Consider the following 18,928-nt stretch of genomic DNA (forward strand, 5'->3'; position numbering starts at 1 on the left):
TGAAGTGGAGACAGATGCTGCCTGAGTGAGTGCATGTAATGTGGGTACTCTGTCACACCACATTCAGCTCATGCGCTGCATATAAATGCAAGATTGGAAACAGAATATATCAATTCTTCATGGATTGAAATCAAACTCTAATTCTTGGATCTTGTGTTTTATCCCTGTAGCTACCAGAATCTGATATGGTAGCTCCTGACAAACAGCTGCATCGTGAGTTCAATGATAGCCTCTCCCACAGGCTCGTGGTTGAGCAGACCTTATTAATTAATCAGCCTGCACAGTTTATTCGAATGCTCGACTCAAGGGGGATGAAGTTACACACAGTAAAAACAGAGCAGTGTATGCGACTAGGAGAAACAGATATAGCATTACTTTCCCGCTCTCGTCAAACTGCTGAAGCCACAGAAGGAAAAATATAGTGGAAGTGTTGACTTTACTCGCTCAGGTGGACGGAGCCAAGATCCAGAGGAATCCTGCTCTTCAAGGCAGAAGAAAACAGTCTGCTTATGTTACTGCAGCTTTAACCATCCCCATTCAGCCGCACTTTAAGGAGTTAATAAAAATCTGCACTATGTTGCTCTGGATTAGCCTCCACATCATGTGCCTTCAGCTGCTCCTGGCTCTACCTCCCTCGCTCTGTCACTGATGGAAGCAGGGTGTGATGCAATTAAATAATGATGATTAATTTGCAAAAACAGGGAAGCAGTGGCTGCACTCCAGATGAACAGCCCTTCGCTTCAGATGCATTAAACTCCCCCTGCTTTCCTCTGGCTTCGACTTGACATTTCACATTCTTTCTGACCTTGGCGAGCGGCAAGGTTTCAGAGGCCCTCATCGTGCACCGATTCCAGGCGTTTGCGGCGAGAGTGAGAAGTAGGTCAAGTGGCTGACACTGTTTCAGAGCGCAATAGGGGGATACTTTAAGTCTATTGAAGCAGTTAAGATAAGCCATCGGTATGGGATTCTCGCTTTCGCTTCCAGGCTTGTACCTGCTTGAGAGCAGAGAAGTGGATGAGCTCGGGGAGGGTGAACCTCATCAGTATTGTAAAGGCTATTGTTTCCCCATCACACCCTGACAGGAAGTGGACTTAAGTGCAAAAATGTATTATCATCATTTGCTATTTAGAGTTTAGAGCACAGGTATCAAATTAATTTTACATCACGGACCACATACACGTTACTTTGATCTTATGTGGGCCGTACCAGTGAAACTCCCCTTTCTGTCAGTGTGCAGAAGCTTAACTACACATTTAAACCCAGAGAGATTTTAATATAAAAAAAAGAAAGTCAAATTTCAACAGCATTTCTAAATGATAAAGAAATGCTGCTGCAGTAAATGTATGAAATCTGTCAGCACAACTCTTTGGGCTTAAATTCTGTGTAGCAGTAATGTTTAAAATGATAGAAATCTATTATTTATTTACTTTGGGGTAGTATGAATGGTAATGGGGAAGGTCTGGATCAGTAAAAAAAAAAAAAAAAAAAAAAAAGGCTTCAAAACTTGTAAAAGGACGGTCAAAAGTCATATATTCATGTCCTCCTACACATTTTCCATCAAGTGGGCCGGATTGGAGTCTTGGGCGGCCGATTCTTGCCCCTGGGACTTATGTTTGCCAACCCTGATTTAGACAGATTTTCCTGACCTTTAATAATAAAGACAAGTTATTTCTCCAAACGAGCTACTGTGTCTTAATTTAAACATTTTTAATGCATAAATGTCCCTTTTTTTTTTAAACCACAAGTTGCACGTGGTGGCGTCGAACGGAAAAGGGGGTAATATTAGAAGCGGCCAATGCACCGATTACGCGCCAGTGCCCGAACCTGGAAGCTGTTGCATGCAAGCTGGCTTTCATATAGCTCACCTCTTGCACCTCGGCACGGGCTGACATTGTTGTTTTTCCTTTGCGGCGACACGTGGGCCAGGTGTAAACCGTGGAGGCTGACACCTGTTCGTGATGTCCGCCGCTCTGATCCAGCGCGTCCCGGTGATTCAGCAACCCGAAACTTACACGACCTCAGTCTGTAATGCGGTAATAACAGTCATTGCCTGCGTTTAAAACAAATAGCAGGTTTGGACAGCCCGTCACAGCGAGCGCCGTGAGTCACTTACTAGGAAAATAAGCGGTGCGTAAAATTGAGATCTGCTCTCCGCAGAGACGCGCACACGCCGGGTGTGTGGAACAAACAGGCACGGTGAGCCGCAAATTATAAACTTACCCCAGTGTCACAAGACGGTAGAGCCGCTGACTTAGTACTTTTAAAAGACGTCCTACAAGCGAGAGATCCACCTTAGCATCAAGTTTCGTGCTCCGTCAAAAACCGTCCTCTCCAAACGAGGGGAAAAAAGTGAGGCGTACTTTCTCACGTTCGTCTCCTTTTAAAAAATAGTTAAGCACAAGTGAGAAGATAGCGGCGGGAGGAGAGATGAACCACCGAACTCATCCCCGTCCGAAGCTCAGAGCGACTGAAGAGCGTCCAGTACATCCATATGTAAAGAGAGCCCGGGTTAGGCTACTCCCCGTTAAAATCAAACCCAGATTTCCCCCAAAACCAAGAGAGAAAGAGCGCACCCGAGAGAGAGAGTGAGGGTGAGAGAGAGTGAGGGTGTGTGTGTGTGAGAGAGAGATCTGCATATCCAATAGCGCACAGTATTTGGATAACTTAAGTTTAATTTTTCCTGTAATTTGAAGAGGCGCCCAATTAATAAAAGAAATAAATATGCGCGAAGAAAAACACTACTTATATCATTTGATTTCATTCCACGGTCTCACTTTTACAACAAATACATCTCCGCCACTTTACGGACCGGCAGTTACTCTGCTGCCTGCTCTGAACGCTACGTGCCGGGCTGTTTTCACAGGCAGCCATATGGAGGTCGTAATGAGCGCACAACGCTGAACCTGTTGAAACAGAGTCAGGGGTTAGCGGGGGCCAAACAAACAAGAGGCAGATGCAGAATGTTGTGACTTATTAATCCCAATAATAGTCCAGCACACGCGGGATTTATTTGCGTCGAGGAACCGACTTTCCCCCCCTTTATTAATAATAGTAACATGGAATCAAACACACCAGGACTGCCTGTTGTGCGCTTGTGTAAAAAGAGGCTCGTTCTGGCAGAGAAAATGTGGACCTGCGCCCTCGGCTATGACAGCATCGCATTAACTCATTAACTGCCTTCATGTGACTTTAAAGAGCATGCGGTCTGTCGTGATGAGTGCTGGCAATTTTATACAGCCCGTCTGGGGAGCGCGTGCCCAAAGGCGCACTGGGGGAGCAAATGGATTTTCGGGGATTTGAGAATTAAAGCAGGTATCGCAGACGTAGGTAACGGCAATTAGAGCCGCTGACGTTTATCACAAAACGGCCAAATAAAATAGGCCGTGTCGGGACTTTTGGGCAGAGTTCATTTAATGTAAGCACAGAGGATAACTTGTCACACGTGTAAAACCAGCCCGGCAGAACCGCGAGGACGGGCCGCAGTTCACTTCATAATTCCAGGTAATTTATAGGCGACAGCTCGCGTGTTGCTCTACGTGTTATTGCAGGTGCAGCCTGCCTACCGGTGGGTAGGCCGGTCATTAGTATCGCGGTCGATCAAATCCCGAGAACCTCCTGGCCCGCTGTAAGCTGATCAACATTCCTCCTGTAGGCGATTTACTGTACCATCCTCTGGGGGGAACAGCATGGCCCAGCTTGGCCTGGCCCGGGCCCGGAACCGCCCTGCCTTCATCCAGTAATTCATCTCAAACAAAGACCGTTCAAACACGAATTCAAAGCCGCGGATAATTAAAATTAATAGGCATTAACCCCCAACCCCGTGCGCATGCGCTACGCCCACGGAGCACACCTGCAGCCAATACTAATTAACAGTATCAGTGAACACAATGAGACACGGAGAGGGGGGGAAAGGAAATTACTCAAATCAGTTAATGGATTTAAACACAAAGGGGAAAACGGCTCAGAAAGTGGGCTAAAATTAATGAAGTCTGATGAAAGTAAGTGACGAGCAAGGGCAAGCATACAGGGGAGCCGTGCAGTGGAGACAGAATATTGGGATTTTTCGATTTGCTTCCAGAAAACTTAAAACACAAAGGTTTATCTGACTCCTTTTGTTCAGCGATTAATACTTTATTTATATAAGAGCAATTTAGTTCTTAATCTCAGGTGGTTTGTCTCCACTCTTTCCAAATAACTCTCCAAGAGTTAAGCTTCTAAATGGGATCTTGTAGTAAATCTTAATATTTCGGATGCATTTCTATCCCAGTCTTATTAAAATCTCTCAGATTTGCAGATTGAACATCGATACAGGCGCTTCAAATATTCTCCAGTGTTTTGAATTAAAATACTTGAGTTTAGTGCTAAACGTTTGAGAAAGTAGGGCAGCAAATGGAGAGAAGCTGACACAAACACAGCAGGCCTTCATCAATTGATCCAACAAACTGTCCGAAACACAAAATACTCAAACTCTTTGGTTTGTTAAAAGGAGGAAAAAAAACAAGTAGGGGCATTTTGCTGCCAGCGTTTCTGTTTACACGGGGGCAGTGCAGTCCACGTTCACGCGTTTTATTTGAGAGAGGGGACAATTTTGACGCATTCCTGTGAAATAAAGGAGCTCCACCATCCAGCCAGTAATCTAGGTAGATTATCTCTGCAGTTACAAGTGGGAGAGGCTGGACTGCGTTAAAGACAGAATGAAAGAAAGCAAGACTAACAACAGGCAACACACTCACTTGCTGTCAGATGGGATTCAAGCGGGGAGCTCTCCTCGGTCCTTTAGTTGTTGCACTTGGATCAGTCTGCTGATTGTGTCTGCAAAACAACCCCGTCTGTCTGTTCCAAGCCCGGGGGCTCTCGGCACTAGGTTCCCTGTGGCGGACACCCTGGAGAAAATGTCAGCCTCCGACTGTTTCCTCGCTTCATTTTTTGGCACCCCTGCTGTCGGGCGCAAGGAGAGATGCTTACCTTATCCAGAGGGGAAACCCCCAATTGGCTTTCAGTGGAGACGGGCCTCCCTCTTGTGGCGAATACCGTGTAATACTCAGTCAGACTAATAACCTGTGCCTTAAAAAAAAAAAAAAAAAAAAAAAAAAAATCTGCCCCAAAGTACATAAATGCAACTCACACTTAGGTGGCGCTATAGTACTGAACATTTTCCTTATCACGGGGTTCTAGTGGCGGCTCTGCATTGCCTCAGAGCAAGATAACGTGAAAATGATACCCAGTCATGTCACTAATTAAGCTGGTGAGTTGAGTGGATTTCCACCAGGTGCACCTTTGTTGACGTTTTATCAGCCTCAGATTTTCTGAGACAAAAAAAAGATTCGTGGTTGTTTGTATGGCAGTAAGCAAGAGAGCATTTCCACGATATTACTGGATCAGCTGGCGTGGCCACCGTGGAGACATGTATGCCTTAGCATGAAAACAAGTGTTACTGTTAAGATTAGGGCTGTTTCGTTCGGTTACCCAAGTAAGCAGCGTTATATATGAACTAACACAGTACCGATCATCATTATTAACGTTTTTGACTAATCAAACAGATTTCAGCGTGATGACACATTTTTTAAGTCTGTAGCTCACAGCTGAAATAAAGTAAAATACACAAAGAAAAAATACTATCATTTCATGTCGGGATTTCTTTTTGCTGTGTTATAGGTTCAGATAAGTTGTTGAATTAAACAGATCACATATTATTTGATTGTTTGGATTATTTGTTTTTCATTTACTGCTTTTCCCATCTTTTTTTCACTATAGCTACACAAGGAAACTCACCAGAATGTAATGAAATCTTCTGTTGGCACTTAATCACAGATAAAGTCACTCTGTTAGCACTGACTGATTTGCAAAGTCTTATTTTTTAATCCTTGAGGTGAGCGTTCTCACTGTTAGTTTTTAAAAGCAGACGTCATGAGCACAGAGGGGAACTCTTTGCTCATACTATAAGTTATCAATCACAAGTTAGGCCCCACAAAGCTTTATCATTCTGCTGGATACACAAGAAGATGACAATTTATAAAAATGAACATAACGTTGCATTTATTAATACTTTAAATTTAAATATAGGACATAGGAAACTGTTTACTAAGGACCTGAGGAGTTCACCCCTGCTGGCCTATAGAAGAAAATGTGGGCGTAAGAAACTTTTTAACATGCAGAACTTATGAGCTGTCGCTGACATTTTAATATCTGTAGAACCCACAGACTGTATTTTAAAGATGCACAAAGGCACTTTGATGTCACCCACTCAATTTTTTGCTGATATTTTGAAACCCTCAGTTTGGCATTTTGGTTTCTACAATTGTTTTTGTTTGTTTGTTTGTTTGTTTTTTAAACAAGAATGTTAAAAGAAATGACCATATTTGGACAAGAAGGATGCTATCAGCTAACATTAGTTCTTTCTATCCAGAGTGGTTAATAACTGGGATGTGTATTGTACTGTGACAATAAATGGGATGCTAATTTTCTGAGCAAAAACAGGATGTAAATGTTTAGACTGTGTTTAAACTGTGTCAGTATCTTTAAGGCTACAGACACAAATTGGTTGGAGAGTGCAGCACGACTAAAATTAGCTCAACCGTGTGTACTTGAACTTCGGATCGAGTTGCCTTTCAAATGGTTGTTTCTAAGACGGGATTCTGAGAGGTTTAACGCACAGCAACTTAAGAAAACACCAGCAAATAGAAAAAATGCCACAAAAGCACACGAAACACAGCAAAAGTTGAATGAAACACAATGGAAATGGAAAAAAATGAAACACAAAAACGTCTTTTGGGGAGACAATGATGTGATGTAACAGAAACCAAAGCATGTGAAGGATTGCACTCAGGTGCACTTAAAAGAAGCTGAGGATTCATCTGAACTGTGAGCAGGAACAGACATAAAATAACATGTGCTTTAATCGCATCAGTCATATAATACTATAGATACATGTGTGCTATTAGGCAGTGCATTTGACCTCTCAGGGCCACCGTAGAATTCCAGGTCTGCAACCACTCGCAGTCAGTTGCTGTCTGCAAATGGACTTTCATGCATCAAGATGGAAATAAAATGAGGATAACGCACAGTCAGTCTTGATTGAATAAGCTCAAGTTTCAAATTAGATGCAATCTGTTTGTGTTAATGGAGTGAATCTGCAATAAATAAGCAAAAACTGCAAATCTGTTGCCATCTACATACTCAATAACCTTGTACACTTGATTCAGTTATATAAATAGTGACATAAATGCTACAGGATGTCAATTTAAATGCAAAATGAAATAGCAATGTAGGAATATAACCAGAATACACAATGCAAACAGCTGAAAACCAGTTGAGATGAGTCCCTTATTGCTAAAAGATGCATCAACTTAGACAACTGCAATCAAAACTATCGCATCTATTTGTAAATGGTTGCCAAATATGAGAATATTCAATGCAAACACAGTAAAACCACCAATTTTTCCAAGTTGCAAGGATGTTGATGTCCTGTTTTCACTCTGAAATAACTTAGCCAAAACGTAGTGCTGAACAAGATAACATAGCACCCAAGTTTCACTCAAAGCCTTAATACAGTTTAAATAGGCGAGTTAAATAAAAACATGCTACTCCTGAAGCTAGCATCAAGCCTTTTAACTTCATTTTTTATCCCAAAAGGTTGTTGCTTGGTTGAGTTTTCAGTCTCTCAGGAAGTGTTGGCTCACATTTGTCTATATAACCTTTAAATACTTAAATTATTAAGCATAATTAGCTCACGTGGAGGTGAATGGAGCAGAACCTTAAACAGATTATGCCCCTTATCTAGACTTCCAGCAATCTCAACTGTTGTTAAACAATAATGTGGAGCAATTAGGGTCAAAAATAAAAAAAATAAACAACTCGAGCCCATTTTAGCACACCCCCAATTACAACAGCAGTCTCTTGGGGAACCCCGCATGTTTACTTTCCCTCTGCCAGCTCAACTGAAGTCAAGACGGCGGCATTGTGGTATACATCTCACACATTCACTTGCCCAGGGCTCAGCTGTCACTTCAAGACCCGAAGACCTAAGTGGGAACGGAAGTGATATTAATGGGTATAATACCATCATGTCCTTGTCCACTGTGTGTGCACGAGTGCAGGCCCTCTCTTTGCCCATGTGACACAGTGCTTGGGGTGTGAATATCAACATGTCAACATTAAGGAAAGAGAGCTATCAATAGCTCTTCTATCGGTATTATTGTCCCATCCATCATTTTGACGTTACGCCGCCGAAGGTGGCCTCTTCCGAGCTCACACTGATGACTCAACCACGGAGAGTTTTTAAATGAGGATACCTTGAGGTCGCAGCTTGGAATCAGCTGTAACCCAATCTGCGCTGCTGAAGACTCAAAGGATGTGTGCTCTGTGGGGGGATGCTGTTGACCTGATGTGGGATTTCTTGGGGGGTAGCTGCTTACATTTGACAGCAGTGACTGTCAGGACTGACGGTGGGAAATTGGCTTTCCCACTTGGTATGTAGTGCATGTGTGATTAACCCACAGAGAGAAGCTATGACTTGGAAGTCATACATGTATGCATGTCTGTGCATTAAGGAGGTGGTTCAGGTGCCTCTCTGGTGGTATTTAGACCCTTCATTTGTGTGGAATCCAGCATCATTATCCCAAAGTGTTGCCAGCTGGAAGTGCTTGGGAGTTCCCATTTGAACTCTATGTGTGTTCTGAAGATGTAGAACGACTGAAAGAGTCAAAACTCTATAATGAAAGCTCATGTTCTGGTTTTCATTCCACCCTGATATTCATGAGCAGCAGAATCTGGCACTGTCTTGCTGATTAGCTAATAAATTGTACAGCTACAACAATGCCACCCAAGGCTACAGAGATGCTTTCTCAATTATTTGTAATGCAGTGAGCTGGAAGTGGATGATGGTAAGGGTTGAAGTCAAGCATATGATGGTAAATAATGGGCTAATAAAGCTCCAATCGATTCCAGGAAAACTTTAGGTGTTCTAGTATTTCCTCCAGTGCAAGCTTTTCAATATATGCTTATAAAATGGAAAGAATTGTTGCAATTTCTGCAAAACACGAAGACACTAAATCAGGATAATTGGAAATTTATTGTGTTTTATGACCTGTGTGGTATCAGGCAACCAGTGTTGGTGTTGGTATCACATCAATATCAGCGCGATAGGATCAATCCTTTGTTTTTATCTTCTAAGTTTAGTATGTAGGCCACGGAATTGCGACTTAGCTTCAAAAGTGAAAATCACAGTGATTTTGTGGTCGTTAAAATGTGTTCAGAATCTGAATACATATTAATCATCATCCCTGATGACATGCTGCTCTCCCAGCCTGAGCCACATTAGATTAGAAGTATAAGTACAGGCTACGCTGGCACGGTTTTTATGGGATCATCTCAAAACTTCCATTACTGCACACAACTAGACCTCATAAATAATTTAATGCCTTTTCCACTTTTAATTAGCTAATTTTAGCTGATATGCATGCTATATTGCGGAGTTTTCCATGCAAACCAGTCTGAATGACAACTTACTGCAATATTAAACTGAGAATAGGTTATTTTATGTATTTGTTCGTCCTTAATCATTGAGTCAGTAATCTGATTATTGCAATCCCATGCAATCCATGGCAAATATGGTCAAGTTAACAACCCCAAAAAATAAACACTTCAGTACAGCTATGTGAACATGACAGTAATACAGACCTCAAGCTTGTAAAACAGTAAAAGGTCAGCTTCTTAACTGCTTATCACAGATAACCACAGTGTGGTCATACAGCTTTACAAGCTTATTATACTGCACACATTTTATTGGAAGAGATAGCTCCTCATTTCCCCACTAGATGACAGTGTTGATCTAGCTTAGCGTGTTTCTCTGAAGCTAAAATAGGTGACCACTGACCAAGGCCTAATCCATACTGTCAAAAACAGTGGAGATTAACAGCAGGCCTGCACAGAAAAGCTGCCAGACTGATCCCAGGTGTGCTGTAGCTCCTGGGATAAAAAGCTTCTACCCGAGGATTTCAGGCCCACCTGTAGCTCTCTGTCATCAATTTACCACCCTGCAGGTATAAAGCCTGAAAAAAAAAAGTCATTTGTGGTGTAAATGAAAGCATATATTTGAATCAGACCCTAAAATGTGTGATTTTTGACTGGCTTCAGACCAGCAGATACTTTATATTCATATTTTCTAAATCAATCATCTTAAATTAAATCCTTATTGAGTGTGTCATTGATTTTTCCTGCACGGCTCAAGTCTCAAGTGTCTATGGAGAAACATTATTCTTTGTAGGGCTCAGCGGTCAGCTTTCCGTAGTCATTTCCGTTCACAAAAGAGGTATTTACCTTCAATATGGTTTGCATAAGCTTTAAGGAGGCTCAGGGTGGGTCAGTAATTACAATGCAATTTAAAACCAGCCCTCCCATTACCAAAACGATGCTTCTTCTCATCAGTTGAGAAATATTAAAGTGCATAATGGGTGGCATGAATTTTACAAGGAAATCTTTAAAATAGGAAAACAAGAGATGCTTTTTTTTTTTAAAGCATCTTAATGTTTTGTTGTTTTGTAAAATCACTGCAAACAGTAAGATGTTGTTTCATTTGACTCAGGGAGAGACTCATTTCTCTCAAGTGAAACATACTACACAATTGTCCAGCCAATTACTAGAGTATTACATTGTCCCGTTCTTTGTGGGCTCATTCAGTGTAACTCGAACCATTCCTAAATGCCACTAAATGCTCTCTGATTCAAACAAGTTCGTAGCGGTGTTCCCATGGGGTCAGCCCTTGTGCACTTTGTGCTGAAAAGCATCCTATTTGCCTCTCCCTTTACATTCAGATCCTATTGAAAAGTGCATGCAGACAGACTCGCACGCATGCACACACGCACACACACACACACACACACAGCCTCCCTCTTTGAGTCTAAACCACTATAGCCATATATGTCCATTCCCTAATTGGTGGTTCTTCTTTCAAAGGAGTGATTATGTGTGTATGTGTTTAGTGGCGTCCTCTCTTTGCAAGGCGTCTCGATTCAGTCCATCTCCAACGCCAGAGGGGACAAAAGAGGCACCCGTTCCTCCTCTCGGGGCAAGGGGCCATTGACACCAATAAATCCCCCCTTCCACTTCCTCCCTGGTGTGTTGGGGTTATGTCAGGAATGTCCCAGGTCCTATTGTCCCCTCGTGCTCTGTTTTTGGTAACCCATCACCAGGCATTCTCTGCTGTTCACAGTGCCACCTCCCTCCCCCTGAGAGACCAACAACACACATGCATGTCCACACCCTTTGGGCTTCTGTGTCCCTTGGTCCCTAACCCTGAATAGACCACCTCAGCTGAATACGACAGACAGACAGACAGGCGTCAGGACATCAGATTCGGCGGGCCGAGTCTTGCATAGTTGCCCAGTGGGGGGAAAAAGAGCCAGTTATTTATTTTCACCTGTTTGGTTGCCTCAAGCTCTTTGTCTAATGGAAGGACGAAGATAAAACAATGGCCTAAGTGTTTTAAAATCCACAGTTAATACCTGTTCTGTACACAACCCCCTTCCCTCATTGTATGGTGACTGCTGAGGACTCATTAATTTTATATTAATAGATCATAACTGAATAGACAAATTTAGGCTTCTAGATTCAAGATCATTTAATTGTCTGCTTATGTAGGGCCCCATACTGCTACACAATAAAAGATCCAAAACCACAAAAAGAAAAGAGAAGTAATTTAGTCATTAAACAAAGCTGGAGGATGACTTCAGACATCTTACAGCCTCAGGAGAGAAACTGCCCCATGATCTGGTGATATGTTGGTGGATCGTTCTTTATAACGTGCCAGACAGGAGCTGTAGATGAGTTGGGTATTGCCATTTAGATGGTTTAATCGCCCACTGGAGAGGGCTGCATATACCAGTTTGTTTCCAGTCAATAAGTAACTTGAAAGCAAAGTACCATCGTTTTTTTGACTTTCAGGAAACTAAGGTGACACAGAAACAACATTAAAAGACACACATACACATGTCTGAACATGTCTAATTATCAGGGTTACTGTGTTCAGTGCACAGCATTAAAGAGCATTTTTGTAACCGCTTATGGGTTAACTATTATTAAGGGATGAATCTTGTGGTTGTGTTTTAATATAATACATAACACCAGCCATCCCAGTAATAACACTGCAGTTGTCTTATTAAATAAAATACCGCACACGGCGGGGTGGCTCCAGTACAGTGGGCTCACTGCAAAAAGGTGAATGGCTGTTTGTTTTTTCTGAGTTAGCCCTGTGATGAACCATTCAGGGGGCGCCCCGCCTGTCCTCCAGTGTCCGGGTGGTTAAGAAAATGAATGAACTGATGCCTTACTGTATGATTACCCCCGGTCTCCTCTTGTTATAACTCTTGTTGCAACTTGTTTACCTTTTAAGTCCATGAATGTGCTCATTCATTATTATTGATAGCTTCTCCATCTCTTAACCAGGAAGGAGTCGTCTCAAATCCATCTTGTCTGCATAATCTGCTTATCCAGGTAAACTTCATCCACTCTCTGCCTCACAAACTTGCTCACACGGTGCTTCGGACACATTCATTAATCTTTCGCGTTCCCGCAAAACCACGCACAATCCTTCAAAACACCACGAGGCCGTTCATTCCAAGAACCCCATGCATTCGTTCAGCCTGTCACAGTACGCTCCCCTCAGATGCTTGTTTTTCCCTTTTTTTCATTCATTCCAATCACACAGGAGGTAATATCGCATGCTGCTGCTGCTGCTTAATCGTGTCACCTGCCTGCATTCGAGCTTGCACCACTGCCAAACCCCAAATACCAGAGGTTTGATTTGTTGTTTGGTGGTGGTGGTGGCGGCGGCGGTGTAGGGGGGTGTTGTATGTTTTCTGTGTGAGTCTGAGACTATGTGTGTGTGTGTCTGTTTAGGAGTTCGAAGGAGTAGGTGGGTTGTACACATGTTACGAAGTGAGGCGCCATTGCGGCCTAAAAAACTATTAGGCTCTGTAAATACACACTGTGGCAAAAGTAAACATTCTCAGCATGCCATCTAGGCGCACAGAGGGGTACTGGGAGACAGCCGCCGGACAGGCTGTGAGGGGGAGGTGTGTATGTGTGTGTGCGTGTTTGTGTTAGCGAAGAGAGTAAAGCAGCAATCAGGGAGCAGAGCGGAGATGGAAAATATAGATTTTAATTGGGGGAAAATTCAAGTGTGTGTTTGTTTTCATGTTATTGGTATCGCGATTGGGCTGAGTGGTCAGGTAAACAATTTAAAGATAGTTTACCTGCGTGTGTTGCTACGATGACCAGAAACCGTTTATGTATGAGGACACTGGAGTGTTTGTGTGTGCTGGTGATGAGTGATAGAAAAGTGTGTGTTGTGTTTATATGTGAGCTTTTTATTCCTTGTTGTTCTCCCCTGAGTGGTGTGTGGGAAGAGAAAAAAAAATGAAATAAAGGCAAATTAACTGAGTTTTTTTTAATGAATAAGAATGTATACACTGATGCAAAGGGACTATTTTCTGAATTTGAGACCTTTATTGGCGATAAAGGCACAAGTAACCATGGAAACAGAGCTTAGAATATGCACTATTCCCAGCCCTGAGAACGCCACACCACCCATAGCTCTATTTTTAGGCCTTACTTTGAGCTTAAAATATCTGTTACATCTAACAAGAGTTAAACTGAGTAATCAGCAAGCGTGACTACAGAAATGTGACTCTGACACTGATTAAAATGGTAGCAGCGAGAAAGCATATAGAATGACCAGGATCTCACTGCATGTGTTTGCCTGCGGTGCATTTAAGGATACAAATCACATAAAATAGACACAAGTTCTCTTATAGTCTTCACATTACTCACATGCACAGATTAGAAATGGAAACTAATAGTAATATGTGATTAATAGGAGCAGTTGGGTTCAGGGAGAGTACAGAAAGCAGAGGTTATATGGAAAGATTAGTCCAGCTAAACCACAACAGAAATACAACTTCATTAAAAAGTGAGGGGAACTGAGCAGAAGTGTTTACAGTTAGTTAAATTAAGAGATAAATGCTAATGTTACAGTAAATGTTATGCTGCAGTCACACAAGGAAAACAATGGTTGGAGACCAGAACATGACCAAAATTATTGCAATCAACTTTAACTTCTGCTCTTGTTTCTTTTGAAATGTTTGCTTTGAAGATGGGGAGCAAGTTTCCAACCACTATTTATCTGTTGCTGTCTTCTTCTTCAGTCTGCTATCATTTCACTTTCCAATGGGGGTCAAGCTGGCAATTACCGCTCCAATTGCTGTTTATAATATTTAACTGTTTCTGTCTACATGCACAGAAATCCAGATTAATTACTTACATCCAGAGTCCAGCCAGAATCACATAGATTTGAAACGGAAATTCAGAAACTCCTCCACAAATACTGACATACATGCTGCAGGATGCCAATTTTTAACTAGAAAAAAAGACATAAGCGCTCAGTAACCATGCTTTTAAATAAGAAACATAACCAGAATAGCACCACTTTTCAACCAGTTGAGTAGAGTCCCCCATATTAAAGGGACAGGCTGCAGATAAGTTCCACTCACTGACTCATGCAGGTTGATTGCAACCTGTTTGCATTTATAAATTAGACGGCAATTATTTTCAAACACTCACCAATCTGTCTGAGAATGATTGCAGCCAGTCGGAGTCAGACGACAACTGTTTGGAGACAGGTTGCCTCCCATCACATGAGCGCTGTAATCACCTTGCAGTCGACAGTCGACGGCCAGAGGTTAAGGGTGCTGCACGCTCAACCCCTGGGCAACCATTTAGTTGTTGCATCATAGTACAATAATCTCCAAAAGCAAACAAACAATAAAAAATACAAAAATTCAATGCAAACACAGCGCAACCGTTGATTTTTTTCCCTGTTCTCAAGGAGGTCACTGTCCTATTTTGACTCTAGTGACTGAGCCATTAGTTAAACACTAGATATATCTATGAATAAGCAGGAAGTTATTAACTGAAGGTGTGCTAATCAGCAGAAATTAGAAATAAACACATAAAATTAGAGAAATGCATGGATTGTCTAAACATTTGAAAAACTAGTTGAACACTTTGAATAAATAGAGAGGAATATTTGGTAGAGGTTTAGCTGACACTGTTGGCCACAGCTCGTGAGAGTTGTCACTAAGCATAATGAATAGATGTTCCATTGATCAGTAATATAAGTAAATGAATGAATGATTGGCATAATAAGGAAACAGTATGAATAAACAGTTGATAAAGTTCACTAACCCTGGGTGAGCTGAATGCCATCACTAGGAGTGAAAGGTAAGCTGGAAGAAGTGTAGATACAACTGGAGCTTAGTTCAAGTAAGCGTGGTAAGTGGTACTGATGAGGGGCTTCTTGAGTCTATCTGACGTGCCTGTGAGGTATGTTAGATGAAAAAGTCTGGGAGCCACTGCTGTAAGAGGATGGTTTTTAACAAAAGAAGGCATTTGCACTCTTCTGATTTGAAGCTATGCAGTTGAACCTCACATCCAGACCAAAACTAGCAGCAATCCAGTTTTCAGAGTCTGCAGACCTGTATTAATGAATGCATTCATGACTCTTAGTAGCACTGTGCTCATCTCCCAGCTTTCTGCTTAATTACCATAAGCACCACTTGCTGGCAATGGCTGGAGTTTGATTACAAACACCTGTTATTTGACTACAGTCACCTGTTGTTTGTCTGCAAAGATGGGCCACTGTGTTGATGCAATGGCATGTTATGAATTCTATGCCCACTGCTACTGACTCCAGGTCAGGTTTTGCGAGCTCTCGCGGCGATGGATGCCTGGCATCATAAAAGCTGGATCAGCCCGGCAGAGGTTTGCTGAGAGGCATCTGTGAGTTCCTTGAAGACTTCCCATCTTAAACTGGCAGCACATATGAAAACACAGACATCCATTTCAGGCATTTGAGAGAAACGGGGACCTGGAAAACCCACTGTCACAGTAGCTTCTGCTCTTCTCTCTCACACACGCTCTGCAGGCACACTTACCAGACAGAACTCGTGTACAACATGAACAAATGCTTGACACCTATACACACACATACCATCACACACCGCAAGCCATGGATGATGGTGTGATGGAATTCTGGGTATCATCTGCGGTGAAAGTGTGTGTGTGTGTGTGTGTGTGTGTGTGTGTGTGTGTGTGTGTGTGTGTGTGTGTGTGTGTGTGTGTGTGTGTGTGTGCCCTCCCTCCTCCCAGTGCTCAATCTAATACCCTGTCATCATCAATAACCTCACCAGTGCTGACTCACTGGCTTTTACAACTATGAGGTTTGGGCCTTACTCACAGCCACAGACCCTCGTCTCCATCTCTGTCTGTCTGTCAGCCCACTGCACACACACACACACACACACACACACACACACACACACACACACACACACACACACACACACACACACACACACACACACACACACACACACACACACTGGAGTTGTGCATGTGCCTGTGGAAGATTTTATGCATACATGCAATCAGCATGCACGCTCACTTGCACACATATTCTTCTATAAAGATGTGTCCACACAGGTAAGGATGTGTCACTTCAAACCCTTTGCCACCCACCCACACACACAGTCACTCCCAATCTGACCACAATCCATCAGAATAATTGACTATCATCAGGCAGACACAGACTCATCATCTTTACCACTAAGCATGTCACCCCCTCCTCCCACCTACTCCCCCATCATCCCCATCCTAATTGCCTCCAGGCTTTCATTTAATTTTCTTTACAGCCAGCAAATATGGGAGTTCTTTTACATTCACGTGAGGCTGTAGATATGTACGGAGTGTGCACATATCTACCAAACCATATTTATTATTGTAGCTCACTTCGCAGGAGGTCGGTGCTGACGAATGTGGAGACGGGCGGTGTCAGACGATGATGATGCTGAGCATCTGATGGGGTGAGGCCACACGAGTCTTGACATTTTTAAGGACAATGTGATGATGAGTGTGTTGATGGGAAGGGTTTTTCTTTTTTCTGATTTCCTCCAGCATAAGATGTCAGTCAAAAGTCTGTTCATAGCCAATAAAAGGGTTATAAATTTACAAACCCAATTTTATGATGAAATTTTCTGATTTATTGATTTTAAAAACAAAATGGACACATTTGATCAGGGCATGTAAAGCCGTTTGTAGTCCAGCTCGTAGTTTGGGGGGAGAAGTAAAGACAGCACAGTTACCCATTTTAGGACTGTTTCCTCCCTTGGGTGTAAGAAAAAGAACACAGGTCCACTTTTAACATACGGCTGCATCAGACGCTTCTATATTAACTCTGTATTGAAAAGGTTTCTATTTGTAGAATGGGATAAAGTTAGTGGATGTGGACTGGATTTGACACTTCAGGCGGACAGATTGAGCGAGGAGATATGTGAGCTTATCTAATTAAATGACAACTTCAGGACAGTTATCAGTTATCAAACTGAACATTTCTGTTCAGTTTAAATCTCCAAACAAAGTCGTAAACCTGCCACTGAAGAAGAGTGCAGAAATCTGGCGGTTGTGATCATGGTCAGAGTGCCAAAATGTGCGTAATTGCAATTGAATGTTGTTGTTTCTTGTCAATGAAGCACTTTCTTGACATTTTAAGCACCCAATCCCCCCTGGAATCCCCACAAAGGCCACATGGAGCTCCCCGGACCCCACTTTGAGAACCAGTGATCTGACTAGCTGGCAAGGTCTGTTTCTAAAAGGTGCGCACCTAACTGGCTGGAGCCAGGGCGGCGTATTGCCTTTCACACGCTTCTAAAATACTCTCCGGGCAGAGCCTGAAAGGGTTACTGTTTCCCAAAGTGCCTCATTCTGCGCAGTCGAGAGGGGGCGGCTGAGTGGCGCCGTCGAGTCAGAGACGCAGTTTCTAAAAACCCCGAGACATCATCAAGAAAGAAGCTGACAGTAAGGAAAGCAGCCCCTGCTCCCCTCCCCTCCCGCTCCTTCTCTTCCTCCTTCGCTGGCATGCTGCCGTTCTTCCCCTCTGCTTACCAAATCCCCCCCTAAGCGGTTCTGTCACAATAACCGGGCGGCAAGTGTCAAATGCGGCTCTGGCCGCAAGAAAACACACAAATGGCTTAAAGGCACACAAAATGCGCTCAGTGGAAACACTCCGCTTTCAGACGTTTAGTCATAGCTCTGTTGAACTCGTTGATTGTATTTAGACCAATAATATAAACACAATTTAGAAAACCCTACTTACAGAAAATTACTCAGCTCTTTGATTTCACGGGACTTCGTTGCCCCCCCTTCCCTCCCTGCGCGTCTCCAGCGCGTTTAATTGCCCATATCTCTTTAACTTGCAGACAGCATGCCCAGGCTCTCCAATTAATAGTCTGCTAACGTCAAAAACAGTTGACCATTGTTTTATGGGCTTTGTGTTCTCTCTCTCTTTCTTTCTCTCTCTCTCTCTCTCCCTCGCTCTCTCCAGGGCGGTCAGACTTGAATAGGCGCCTGTCTGCTCCAGTCCACCTCTATACAAATACCTCATTGGAACTTGTGTGGAGCTTCCAGAGTAAAAAACACAGAGAGACCCCAGACACTGGAGGCTTTGCGCGTCTGCTCTTGCGATTTCATCATCTGACACTGTTTGAAAAGTCTGAATCATATTTTAGCCATTATGTTAACACCTCGAAGCGCATGAGCGAGTTGGAGATGAATGCTTGTGCGTGGCCTCTCCCCCTCGCTCTCCCTCTCTCTCGCGCGCTCTCCGGTTGAGACAAATGAATGCCAGGTCTGTGGAGGCGCTTGAGGTATGCGTTGCGCATTAAGCAGCGTAGTAAATCAGCCTTTTCTAAAATCGCTGTGACGGCGTGGAGCGTCAGACAGTCCACACAAAGTCACCGAAACTTTATAGTAGTTTGTAACTCCACTCCACTTCGGAGCCCAGCCGTCTACACTGTAAAAAAATATGTCATTTGCAAAA

At 42.9% G+C, this 18,928-nt stretch overlaps 1 protein-coding gene across 3 annotated transcripts in view; it reads right to left on the minus strand.

Moving 5' to 3' along the window:
• The window catches only part of ntn2 (netrin 2), a 44,070-nt gene extending 38,901 nt beyond the window's left edge, over positions 1-5,169 (minus strand). The window contains exon 1 of one of the 3 annotated variants that reach the window (XM_085284313.1): positions 4,734-5,169. The gene's annotated coding sequence lies outside the window, so the exon portion shown is untranslated. Of the gene's footprint in view, positions 1-1,865; positions 1,960-2,220; positions 2,514-4,733 lie in introns of those variants that run through there. The other 2 variants (XM_085284314.1, XM_085284316.1) reach the window with 2 other exon arrangements.
• Positions 5,170-18,928: the final 13,759 nt, after the last annotated feature.

This window comes from Mchenga conophoros, linkage group LG8, assembly GCF_057382185.1.
Source record: "Mchenga conophoros isolate Kocher_MC1m ecotype Shallow Benthic linkage group LG8, M_conophoros_male_GT1.1, whole genome shotgun sequence".
Lineage (NCBI taxonomy): Eukaryota > Metazoa > Chordata > Actinopteri > Cichliformes > Cichlidae > Mchenga > Mchenga conophoros.